Below are 13,568 nucleotides of genomic sequence, written 5' to 3'. Positions count from 1 at the left end.
CCTTTAGCTCTTTCCTGTCATAGCTCTGACGATATTTTTTAAGGTCACTGAGAACAAGGGCCCAGCCTCTATAACACATCCAGCTAAGTGCCTGTCTCAAGATGTGTCCATTAAATATTTTAACGATGATAACTATATTAACATCTTTTCACCTTCTAAAAACTATCTTATTAGAGAAAGTTTAAAATGCAATCAAACATTTGACGTTTGAACAATTATCTGAATATTAGCCTTTCTGTAGTTCTAGTAAAATAACTCATTTCCATTTTCCTCGCCTATTAAGATTTCAAATTAGAATGTTCAGATAATCCTACTACTTAAATTTTGGGGCCCTATTGATTTCCAAAAAAAGTACAATTGATATTACATTTGTATTATGGCTATGCATAGCATAAAAGACTAGGACCAGTGGGAAGAAGTTATAATGGGCCCATTTTAGTTCAATAAGGGGAAACATTGTTCAATACTTAGAGTTACAAAATCAAAATGGACATCTTTGGACAATAATAAGTGGTTACCACTGGAAGTCTTCACGTACTGGATTGGGTGGCTAATGTGAGTCTGTATTATATTTATTTAAATTGGCTCAGGGTTCTCACCAATTCTCCCCACTGTAAAGCAAAGCTAACCATGCTCTATCAAAAGTCCCTATTACTCTTCCACATTATTTCAGGGGTTTTCACCATTCTTTCTTCCAGCCTTTCAACCAAATTAATTTACTTTGTCCGGGTGTTCCCAGTCTCTTCAGTTTCCTTATACCTAGTTGTGCTTGTCTGCTTAGGATTTTCAAATAGTATTTCAGTTTGACTACTTTTGTTTCCAGTGTCATCTTTGAACACCATACTTTCTCTGTCCCTTGGTGGCATATTAAAGGCAGACCTACTCAATCCAGGCTCCTAGAAACCTCTCTGGGTCTGGCATCTGAGTCCTACATCTCTGGGAAGGTAGTTAATATGAGACACACAGGTTTTTATGGGGTACCTTTCAGTCACAAGATTCTATAACTACTAAAAGGTCTGCAGCATAGCATTCTGATAGTTTATAAATGCATTTAAAAATAAATTGGCTGAAAAATTTGAGCTCTTGAAAACACCTTTATCTGTATAAGACTGACCTAAAATCAAGACCACATAATTTTCAAATGATTACTTTTTATTTAGTCCCGTTTTAGATTTCAAAGAGAGGCAAATATCATCCCACTTTACACATGTCCTAACCACACATTTTGGTTAATTTTAAAATCTACAATAAGTAAAAATTTACAATTATTTCTAAAGTTATCTTATTAATTATCAGAAATTCCTAACAGTTACTAAACTTGGTAATAGAGCAGCAGTCATCTTCTGACTCTCATTAGTTGTCAGACTTAAGCTAGCATGTCTAATTTCTGATACTGACTGCAGGAAAATCTGGCAAGAAGTGGGGAGTAGCTCACATGAACACAGTGGAAGTCTGTGGGAGGAAACGATAAATACCAGGGAGTATATCCTCAACTTAGTACATAACCAGCAAAAAAGATTTCAAGCAGATCATTAACAACGGTGTCTGAAGATCAGAGTCAATTATAGATGGGAATTGAAGCTAGTTAAATGAAGAGCAAGAAGGAATGGGAAAAGAAATTTGCACAAGAGTCTGTAGAAGATTCTGAAGAAGAAATGGTGATTGGGGGCACTTTTAGTCACAGATCACACGTGTGGGTGGGTCTGCCTTACCTAACAGGGGCCAAGGTGTTGTGGACACTGCAAAATAACTATGTGTGGGTCACTTACCTAGGATTGATTTGAAGGCAAGATTTTAGTCCAGGGTGGTATGTTTAAATCATTTTTGCAACACATTTTGAATAAAAGTCCACCTAAGAAATTGTCATTGTTACTGAGGGGCAGCCATATAAAGTCATTTTTTTTTCCTTTGTCACAGGCAATTCCCTCCATCACCGCACCTCAATATAGAACATCATTTTGTTTCTCTAGAGGCTTGAGGTGTCTATTTGTATAAAAGCAGCATCTATGATGAAACCATCATCACTTTAATTCCATGGTTTTCTCAATATAGCATAGAAATTACATGACTGATATTTCAAACTGACAGTTCCATTAAATTATAATCAACATTATATTCTATGGCTTTGTTTTTTACTGAGACCTTTACAAATTGCTTCATTTGATGCTTCTGCTCTGATTATTTTCCATTGCTACATTATAAGCCACATTCTGTTGAAAAGAGAAATAAGCAGCTGCTACTCTTTTTTTAATCTTTCTGCGTTTTCTAAAAAAAAAAAAAAAGATGTATTTTTAGTATCCAACCTTTCAAACAAGTCAAATACATAATTCTCCATCTGTAGAAATTACATTTGCATTTGGTATAAGTCATTTCAGCCAGTGTCTCCAGCAGGCTAACAGCTGGCATTAGTGGCGGATGTTTTTAGCTTTTTCCTTGTTTGTGTAGGCTTTGATTTTGTGGGATTTCTTTGTCATCATAAAAAGGGGCTTACTGGGGCCACCTATTGTGAGCTTGTTTCGGAGGACATGTCAGTAGAACAAAGTTCCACTCCCCCTCTGATTAGATGCCTTCTGAAAGCTACTGAAATGCAAATGTGAAAAGAGTTTTGGTTTTTTAATAAACTTTTTATTGCTTATTTTCAAAATCATTTGCCATTTTGTACAATGTAATAAAAATTAAAATTGGCTATGGAAACCACTTAGACCTCAAGAGCTTTCAAATTGTTCAGCTATTTAAAACAATATGGGAAGAATTTAAGTATTTTTTTAAAGAAAGGCTTGCCAAAATTCTATATTGTTCACGTTTATCTTATTGTTTTATGAGTTTTCTTAACAGCAATGTAAGAAATTATTATGACTTCATGTTCGTCTTCCAATTTTTATGCTTCATAATCATGATTATAAGGCATATTCTTATGACTTCTAGTTTTTCAATTAGAAATAAGTAACAAAGATGTTACAATTTAGTCAGTAGTTGTGATATTCAAAGAACTGTGCTAGGCACTTTCATGTATGTTAACTCATTTAATAATTGACATGTTACTAAAATGAGACTAAGTACTATTCATATTGTCAAGGGAGGAAACTGGTTGAAATAGGGTAAACACCTTCCCAAGTTTACATGTCTGCTCAGTAGTTTAGTTAATTTATCTTGGATTTGAGTTTAGTTATTCCTAGGTGATTCTTATTATAAATTTAATTGTCATATTTTACTCAATTATGTTGAAGTGTAATAACCAACTCCTGTTACTAAACAGTTTTGATTTAGCTTTTGTCATCATTTTGTTTAATATTGTAATGCATATCTTGGTTCATATACCATTTTATTTATCTTAAGTTACTTTCCAGGAGTAGGTTTTCTGGGTCAAAGCACACGAATACTTTTATAACTTTTCTAATGGACTGCCACAGCGCTCTTGAAAAGGGTTGTGTGGACTTAAAAATGCAAAGGAAAGAGACTAAAAAAAGGACATCAGAAAGAATAAATGAGAAAATTAAAAGGTAAAGAACTTAGAAGAAAGAAGACATGCTGCAGTTATCTTCAAGGGGAACTGAAGAGCCTTATTTAAGTTAGAGCCTTAACTTCATATGAATTTAACATGGCATAGGCTGTGATATTAAGTGCATTAAAGATTTGAGAAAATTTTTAACATATGTGGGATCTCAAGTCAGACTCTATGAATTTGATTCCTGGTTCAATCTCTCACTAGCTGTATAACCTTGTGTGAGTTATCTTACCTCTGTGTGCCCCAGTTTTATCATTGTTAAAATGCATGTAATAATAGTACTTTCCTGAACATGTCCTGAAGAGTAAATCTAAAGCCTTTACAGTAGTGCATAAATATTCATTATTATTTCACAAGTTCTCATAGAGTATGTTAACTCACATGTTACCTGTTTTAAGAAAGAAGATAAAAATATAACCACACCTTTTGTTTTTCAATAATAATTTTGCAAAACCATGAATAGTAATGTACCTATTTAATAAAATGATATTATGATAAATGTACTTTTAAGACACAGAAACATTTGGGGCCTAGAAATATTAATCACGCAAGTACATAGACTTCTAGCTCATAAACAAAAGTTGGCTATTAAAGCACCTATGATGTGGTACTGGGCTTGAACTTAATGCACATCCTAGGCCAACAGTCCCTAGCAGGATAAACTCCTCTGAGCCAGACAGTGTTGGTTCACTTTTAATCATTCACTCATTCATTCAAGGAACAAGTCTTTACAGAACACCTACTCTGTCTTGGCACTTTGCTAGAGATACAAACGTTAATAAGATTTAGTCTCCATTCACAGTGAAATCACAGTACTCTGATAAACAAGCCTATGAGCAAATCATTGCAAAATTATAAATACCATCATAAAGGAATATTCCATGTCTTATAGAAGTAATATAATTAATACTGCAGGTGTACAATATCATCAGAGGAGCTATAGAAGATTTCAAAGAAAAGCTAATAATTGAATGGTATTCTCAGAAGTTCACCAGGTAGATGAGGTGATCGATAATCTGAGCAAAATGATAACATGAGCAAAGGTAAGTGCTGACAAGCTATGGCTAATGGACTAAATCCTGCCCGGCAGTTGTTTTTGTAAATGAAGCTTTATTGAAACACAGCCAAACTCATTCATTTACATTACATATCGTCTACTGATGTTTTAATGCTACAACGGTAGAGCTAAGTAGTTGCAACAGCAACCATATGGCCCAAAGCCTACAGTATTTACTATCTTGCCTTTGATTGAAAAAGTCTGCTGTCCCCTGGCATAAACCAAATCAGAAAAATTCAGATTAGGTGAAGATAGATCAATGTAGATAAAAAATCATGAAAAAGAACTTCACCTTAACAATTGAGACAACAATAGTTGATTAGGGTTTTCGTTATTCTACTGTTTTGCCGGTTTAAAGTTATAAAGTGCTCTGGTGTAGATATGTAGATAGAGATATGGTAACATAGACACACACTGAATTATATGAATAAGGTATGTGGGATTTAAAATATTTTTTCTGCCAGCAAATCTACAAATTTCCTAGATTTTTGTTTTATTGATCTTTTTATTCCCTACTGTATTAGTCAATTTTCACGCTGCTGATACAGACATACCTGAGAGTTGGCAACTTACAAAAGAAAGAGGTTTAATTGGACTCACAGCTGCACGTGGCTGGGGAGGCCTCACAATCTTGGAGGAAGGCAAGGAGGAACAAATCACATCTTACATGGATGGTGGCAGGAAGAGAGAATTCGTGCAGGGAAACTCCACCTTATGAAGCCATCAGATCTCATGAGACTTATTCACTATCACGAGAACAGGATGGGAAAGACCTGCTCCCATGATTCAATTACCTCCCACCGGTCCCTCCCACAACACGTGGGAATTCAAGATGAGATTTGGGTGGGGACACAGCCAAACCATATAACTCACTGTTGCCATTAAGTGTCCTTCCTATGGAGCACCCATCTCTTTGGAAGCTCAGGAACCCAACCCTTGTGAAATTGCTGAGTTTTTATTTCACTAGTTTTCCTCATTCTTCCCTGTGTCTTCAACCCTTCCCATACTGTAGGGTCCTCAACACTTCAGCATTCAGATACGCTTAACTTAAAAAAGAAAAATCACTCTCCATTAATAGCACATGAGCTAAAATAAGTTATGCACAGGTGAGAGTTTTCTTTGACCAAGAAAGGCCAAAATAAAAAAAGCTGAGTTTCCACTCAGCTATTGCCCTATTTCTTTCTATAGCCATGCTTCTTAATAAGGCTGTTTATATTTGTGGTCTTTACTGTTATGTCTTTTACTGACTAGGTAACGCACTTCAATTTGTTTTCTGTTCTGCCTCTCTATGGAAACTTTCCTTACCATGGTCACCAAAGGTGTCTATACTGACAAATTAGATGACATTTTTGGTACTCATTTAACTTGATTCTCTCTTCTACTTAAACACTCTTTCCTTATGGTTTCTGAACAGTAACTCACCTGTAGGTGTTTTCTTCCTTCTGCTTTTTCCTTCTTGGCAATTCCAAAAGGTTCAACTCTTCTGTCTCTAGATGTTGAAGGTTTTTTAGTTTGGGTTCTCTAAGGCAGACGTCTGCATGCAGGTCGTTTTTAGAAAGTGTTTGTAAAATTTGTTCTCACTCATAAGCAGGAGCTAAATAATGTGTACATATGGACGCAGAGTTTGGAATGATGGACAATGAGGAATCCACAGGGTTGAGGAGTGGGAGGAGGATGGACAATGGCAGGTTTCTTGGTGGGTACAATGCACATTGCTCATAGTAATGAATGCACTGAAGGCTCTGACTTCACCACATTGAACTATGTCAATGTAGCAAAAATTGCACTTGTATTCCATGATTATAAATAAAAATTCAAATAAAGGAAACAATAAAAGAAGAAAAGGTAAAATGTTTGCAGAACTAATATCTCTAATGGCATAAGAGACGTATGGAGTGAAAGGAAGAGAAAAAGCAATGTAGTAGAGGCTTCAGCCCACCCTATGGGGAGCTCTGCAGCTAGGAGAAATATGAATATATATACAAACATATAAACATACATATAAGTGTATGGATAAACTTTTTATAAGAAATTTGTCTCACATAATTATAGGGGTTGACTAAACCAGTCTGAATTTTGTAGGACAAACAGTAAGGGAAGATAAGCTGACTGAAACTAGAACCTCAAGGACATGAGCTAATGCACAGGTGAGAGTTTCTTTGACAAAGAAACATCAAAACCCTTTTTTAAAGACTTTCCAATGGATTAAGCTCCACATTTCAGCTTAAACTGTAGATCTCTTGGGTTCACAATTCATTTTAGTCATCCCTAAACTTTCATTGTTGTTTTTCAGCATCAATGTATCAATAGCACTCAACAAGAGCCACTTCCTTTGAACTTCCCAAATCCCTAAATTATGCTTTAGTTACAGGTACATTCAATTATTCTATAAGCCCATTCCAGTTAATACTGGTAAAGTTTTTAACAATTGCCCACTATAGCATGCTAGGAGCTATCCGTATTCCGACTACTACTAGTGACGGAGTTTTCATTGCCAATTAACTGGTGGATTATCCAGCAGCAAAATCCTATTTCAGAGAATGCTTCCTAAGACTACTTTTGGCACCAGTAGTCTTCAGGTTCCCCAGAAGTCTCAGGTGAGCCGACAGCTATCTGCAGCTGGGATGGTCTTTTAGAACTGTCCCACATCAAAGCAAGGAGCTTCAGTATTTGTTTTCCCACATTATCTAGTCATTGCATATGGGCTGCCCCAGGTAACAGACTCAGGCCAGAGACTCCCTTCTGTGAGCACAGTTCTTGAAGAGGGACTCAGCTATGAGCAATCAGCAGCCAACACTAACAGTAGCTGGGGGAAATGAATGCTTTGGTCCTTAAGGAACAATCTGTTCAGTAAACAGAGCATCCACTACACATGGATGATGTTATCACTCTCATCTTTCCATTCTACTTCCTGCTTAAGTATTCTTTTCTAAAATTTCAGAATTGTTGATGACTCCCAAGCTTATATCTCTAGTCCAAGCTTCATCTTAGAGCTTCTGATTAATATATCTAATTGCTTATTTTAAAATTTACTTAAATATTTTACAGGAATTAAAACTGAACACATCTAAAAGTGAACTCTTACTATCATCCTAAATATCAATTCTCAGTGAAATAATGTCTTTTGTAGCAACATGGATGGAGGTTATTATCCTAAGTGAAATAACTCAGGAACAAACCAAAAACCATATGCTCTCACTAATAAATGAGAGCTAAGCCATATGCTATGCAAAGGCATACAGAGTGGTGTAATGGACATTTGAGACTCAGAAGGTGGGAGGATGGGAACAGGATGAGGGACAAAAAAGTTACCTGTTGGGTAGAATGTATACTATTTGGGTGAGGGGTACACTTAAAACCCAGACTTCACCATTATACAATTTATCCATGTAACCAAAAACTACTTGTACCCCTAAAAATTATTGAAAAAAAATTAGTTTTTCATCCAAACTTCCACAACTTAATAAATGGCACCTGTACCCAGGTTATTTCTCGTGCAATAAACTTGGAAGTCTTCTCTGATATAGTTTCCCACACATCTAATCTATTTGCAGTAGTCCTATTTCTGCCTGCAATATGCAATGACTTTGGCGTGTCTCTACTTCATTCTAACATGCCCTCACTGTCACATCACAGCAATCTCTCTATTGCAGTTCTAGACTAAGTCATAATCTTCTGTTGTTGAAACTACTGCAATAGCCACTTAACTTAATTCTAATTCCCCCACTTGCCTTCTTCTAATCCACATAGCAATTAAAATGACCATTTAAAAAGATGCTTATAACACTTCAGAAGCTAAATATTTCTCTCCAGCTAAATTCCAAATCCTCAAGAAAGACCTCCTGTTTTAGCCCCTGCCTGCCTTTCCAGTTTTATTTCATGCTATTCTGCAACTTACTTTCAGTACTTTGGCAAGTAAATCCAATGAATCTGTTTCCACTAGATAATAAATTTCATGAAGATAAATTCTGCATTAATTTTGAGAAATTATATTCCCAACGTCTGGTCCATAGTAAGAATAGGATAAATATTAAATGGAAGAATGAAAGTGAAACTCATCAAAAATTAAATCTAAGCAAATAGAGAAAAGTAAAAACAGAATAAACGTACTTTATGCTTAAAAAACAATAAGATCTAGCCCTCACTTCAGTATGTCAAGGACTTCCAAAAAGTGAAGATTGCTGATAGCTCTGAAAGAAGTCCAGGTTGCACTAAACCAGGTAATACTTCAACTAAAAGGAAATAGAGAACGCAAACTGGTAAACATGGTGACACTGAGAAGTGGGAACTACTTATAGAAAAATCCTCAGTACAAGTTGAAGGCATGCTGATGTGATAAATCTTCCAGTGACTCTAAAAGATAGTGTTCTTAGATGGAGATGGTGAATATTTCCATCAGAGCTTCCATAGCATGATAGATCATAAAGAAAAGTTATTAATAATAGGCAATACTGGAATAATTCATAAAAATAGCTTGGTTCAAAAAAATATTTTCAGATATCACTGGATGAAACAGGAGTTGAAATTAGAATACCAGGCTAAGATATGTGGGGCTACAGAAGTAGCTAGAAAGAAGTTCTGGCCCTTAAGACGGTTTCAGCCTAGGAAGAAATATAAGAAATATTTATACTCCCAAGCTACAAAAATATGATAGATTTGGCTTAGGGGTATAGAAGAAGAGTTATGAAAGATGACAGATTTTATGGACTTAATACTTAGGGAGGATTTGATAATATGTGTCAAGATCTGGGTATTTTACATATTTGATCTCATTGCATTGTCACTAAAATTTTGTGTATTGTTATCGTCACTTGCAAGATAAAGAAACTGATATGCTGAGAGGCTTAGTAGCATGCCCAAAGTCATGCTGCCACTATGAAATTGAGATCCAAACCTACGGTTTAACTCAAAGTTCATAGATTTTCCAATATACCGTGTTTGTATAGATTACCGCCAGGTGTGTGTGATTGTTTAATGTGTGTATATGTATCTGGTAGTAGCATCTAGGAAAAATCAAGGAATTAATTACATTTAAACTGATCTTTCTGGTTATTCAAATGACTGGTGTATCTTTAATCAAGGTTTGAAGGCCAACACCAAAAGAGTGGGTTGAGAATTTTAAGTTTGTGTCCTTTGATAATAATGCAGCTTTTCTAGAAAAGAAACCCTGCTCTCCTGCCTGTCAAACAACTACAGGTCACCGGGGTGTGCATCTTGTAAAACTTCATTAAGGTACATACTTAGTTGATGCCTAAAAATATTTTGAGTATAGGCACAGACATTAAGTAATAGATATTAAAATTTTTAAGAAAAACATTTTCAAGTACACATGGAAAAACATTTTTTATTGCTAGTAGTCTAATGTTAGCAGTCTTGAATTTAATGCTGCTCTATATTAGAAAATGAATTAACTAGCTGGTGTTAAATTATCTCTAAAACTAGGATGGTGGCTATGGAAGGAGAAAAGGACAGATGTGAGAAACCTCAAAATGAGAAAATTAAGAGGACTTAGTGACATAAATAATAGAGAGGAAAAATCAAAATTCACATTCAACTTGAAAGTCTGTTTTTCCCTAAGTTTTCCTTTTTTTCTAACTAGACTAATAACTAGTCTTTTCTCTAACTAGACTATTACCTAATTTCTAAGTACTAAAATGTAATGTGTTGATCATATACATAATTAACTGTTTCCATTTAGTTTTTCTTCATAATATTTTTAAGGAAAACTATTAAGATTCTTTTTATGGTTCTGAGTACCCCTGACGATACTCAATATTTCCTATTAGGCATGGCTTTTAGGTATAACGACACAATGAGAATTACATTTAATTTACCAGTTACTGAGAACTTATTGAAAATCAGAAATTTTGCTAGAACTCAGGGGTGAAAAGATGATTAAGACTCTAAAACCATGTACTACTTTGAAGAAATGCACACTTACTGGAGGTGACAGGCAAGCTGATAAATACCTATGAAATTATAATGAAAATGTAATCACTTCTGAAAACTATTTTAAAAACACACTCTCATAAATAAGTTCATAATATAGAAAAAATAACAAACTATCCATGGTTCACTACCTTATTTCTTCAGGTTGGCCCAATTTCTTTCATAATTATTATAATAGATGCCTTTCTATCTTTTCTATGTTAGACATAATTCAATCACTATTACTATATAATTGACATATCCCTGTCATATACACACTGGACATGAGTATATTATTTCAATTTTAATGAAGAGGACACTTGAAGAAAAGAGAACTTCCCAAAGTCACACAACTAGTAAAATGGAGAGACCAGGACTTTTAATCCTACATTCCTGATTTTACATCCTCATCTTTGTGCTATCCATACTATTTCCTTGACTTACAAATTCATCTTCGTCTAATTAGTACAATTATTGTACTAATTAGACAATATTTATACTAATAACAAATATTGTTATTAATAGCATTAGAATTTACTTTGTGACCCTAGACACCTTACATCTTATTGACTCATGTAACCCTCATTCTACAGATAAAAAATCTAAAGCTGATAATCATTTTTAAAACATCATCCAAGGTAACAGAGCTCACATTGGTGCAGGCAGGATTTTAACTCAAGCAGTATGACTTTACATTTTAGAGAGTTTGTCTGAGAAGAAATTGTAACCACCACATTATATGGTCAGTTCTGGAATTCAATAGGTCCAGAAAGGTATCAATCTATAAAGTCAATTGAAAGAAATCATCAGCCATCATCTTGACAGAAACCTAAAAGCTCCTGGACAAGCAATTGAAGCAGCACCACTGTGTCATGTATTGACCTTAAAACTGCTGTCTCAGGTAACCTGTTTATTCTGAATTAAAAAAAAATAAAGACTGGAAGAAAAACTCGTCACTGGTAGTATATAAAACCATCATAAAGAACAGCTGATGAGGTATATTCTATTTTTCCTAGGAATATAACCTGTTGTCTAGGTTAAGGTTGGAATTATGAGATTCAATGAAATAAGATAGATTGGAGAATGCAGAAAAGATTACTAAGACAAGAAAGAAGACTTAGGAAAAGCTAATTCTACCAACACAGATGACATCCACCACAATCCACTTTGGAAAAAGATGGGAGGAGATGGGTTGAGTAGAAAAATGAGGAGAGAAAAAAGCAAGGAATATTAGGGCTTCGGTGATATTATAATGTTTTAACTCTGCCCTGCCAATCACCTCTGTTTTGTGTTAGGGAACTGACAGAGGAATATACAATAAACAATATGCAAAGGGGAGAGAAGGTTCTATTAACAGCGATGTCAGTGACTAATTCTAGTTTGGGGTTCTCTGTTAAAGCTAGGTTGGTGCACAAGACTTAAGCAATAGTCTCAAGTGAAACTTCTCAAGTGAAACTTTCAATGGTTAGAAAAAAATGACTCCAAATCTGGGGCACTTACCACCCTTGGTCTATCAAATTGTGAAAGGAAGGCAAAGAGAGAAAAGAAGCACAACAAAGATGACAGCAACGTCATTGACAGTCTAGCATATGTATGGCATAGAAGAAATGGAAGAGAAAATGAGAATATGGGATACGGTCCTGCATCCACTTTTCTCCCAGGGACAAAAGACGATGAGAGATGAAGGTACTAAGAGGCATGCAAATTGTGTCAGGGGTGCCCAGTATCACCTAGGTTTACTAATTCTCTAAGGATACTCAAGAGCTCAGTATAGTTTTACTCACAGCTATGATTTACTACAATGAAAGAATACAAAGCAAAATCAGCAAAGGGATAAATTGTGTGGGGTGAAGTCCAGGGGAAATCAGGCACAAGCTTCCAAGAGTCCTCTTCATTGGAGTCGCACAGGATATACACTTAATTCCTCCAGCAACAAGTTGTGACTTGCATGAAGTGTTGTCTATAAAGGAAGTTCTTTTAGACACTCAGTGCCAAAGGATTTTATTGGAGGTTGATCACATAGGCATCTTGCCTAGCACTTACCGCAATTCCAGAGTCCCAGAAAAAAAGCAGGTGTTCAGTATAAACCTTATTGTTTGCACAAAAGTTTTGTAACATTCAGTCATTGTTATCAGTTAGGGTAGTGAGAATTGTCCTGAAATTTCAAGTTCCCAAATGTCAGCCAAGAGACAAGCTTGCAAGCACACTTTTCTAAGAAGGATGTCAGTCTCAGGCCTGGTGTATTAACTTTTTTTCTGCACACAGATATATGTGTAATCCTTTACACACAAGAATCATAGCTATTAATAAATGTGGACCAATACAAATTTCACACCCTGTCCAAATTATTATTCTCTATTCTCTATTCTTGAAGGCAGAAGAAAGAAAGGGATGAGAGGAAAGGCTGACCAATCAAAATAGAAAAGCATCTCTGTCTCCTACAGAAATGCTGAAGTTGGTTCAAAACCAGTAAGTGAAGAATAAAAACTAAAGATATAAAGTCACAGAATCTTCCTTCCCATTTACCACACCTAGAAAAAATAGATACTGTCAAGGCTCATCATACGTAGATTCCATATTTGCAAATCACCTGCTTGCTAAAAATTTTTGTGACCCCCAAATTAATACCTGCTGCACTTTCATGGTTATTTGCAGCCATGAGCAGAGCAGCCAAACATTTGTTTCTCCAGGTTGACATTCCCAGCTGAGCCCCAAGTGTAGTGAAGCTTTGTTTAGTGTTCCTAAGGACCTCCCATTAAAGTCTTTTGTCAGAATAAAACAAAAAGTCTATCTTCTTGTCTTGTGGATTTTATAGATATATATACACATATATGTGTATATATGTGTATATATACATATGTGTATATATGTATATGTGTATATATACATATGTGTATATATGTGTATATATGGTATATATACACATATATATGTGTATATATGTAAATATATGTATGTATATATATGGTATATATACATATATATGGTATATATATATATACCATATATATATATACACACACAAACATACATACATATGGTAGATAAGCTTTGTCCAGGGATGAGTTTAATGTTAAT

The sequence above is a fragment of the Nomascus leucogenys genome, chromosome 15 (genome assembly GCF_006542625.1).
Source record: "Nomascus leucogenys isolate Asia chromosome 15, Asia_NLE_v1, whole genome shotgun sequence".
NCBI lineage: Eukaryota > Metazoa > Chordata > Mammalia > Primates > Hylobatidae > Nomascus > Nomascus leucogenys.
Note: the sequence above shows the minus strand (reverse complement) of the source record.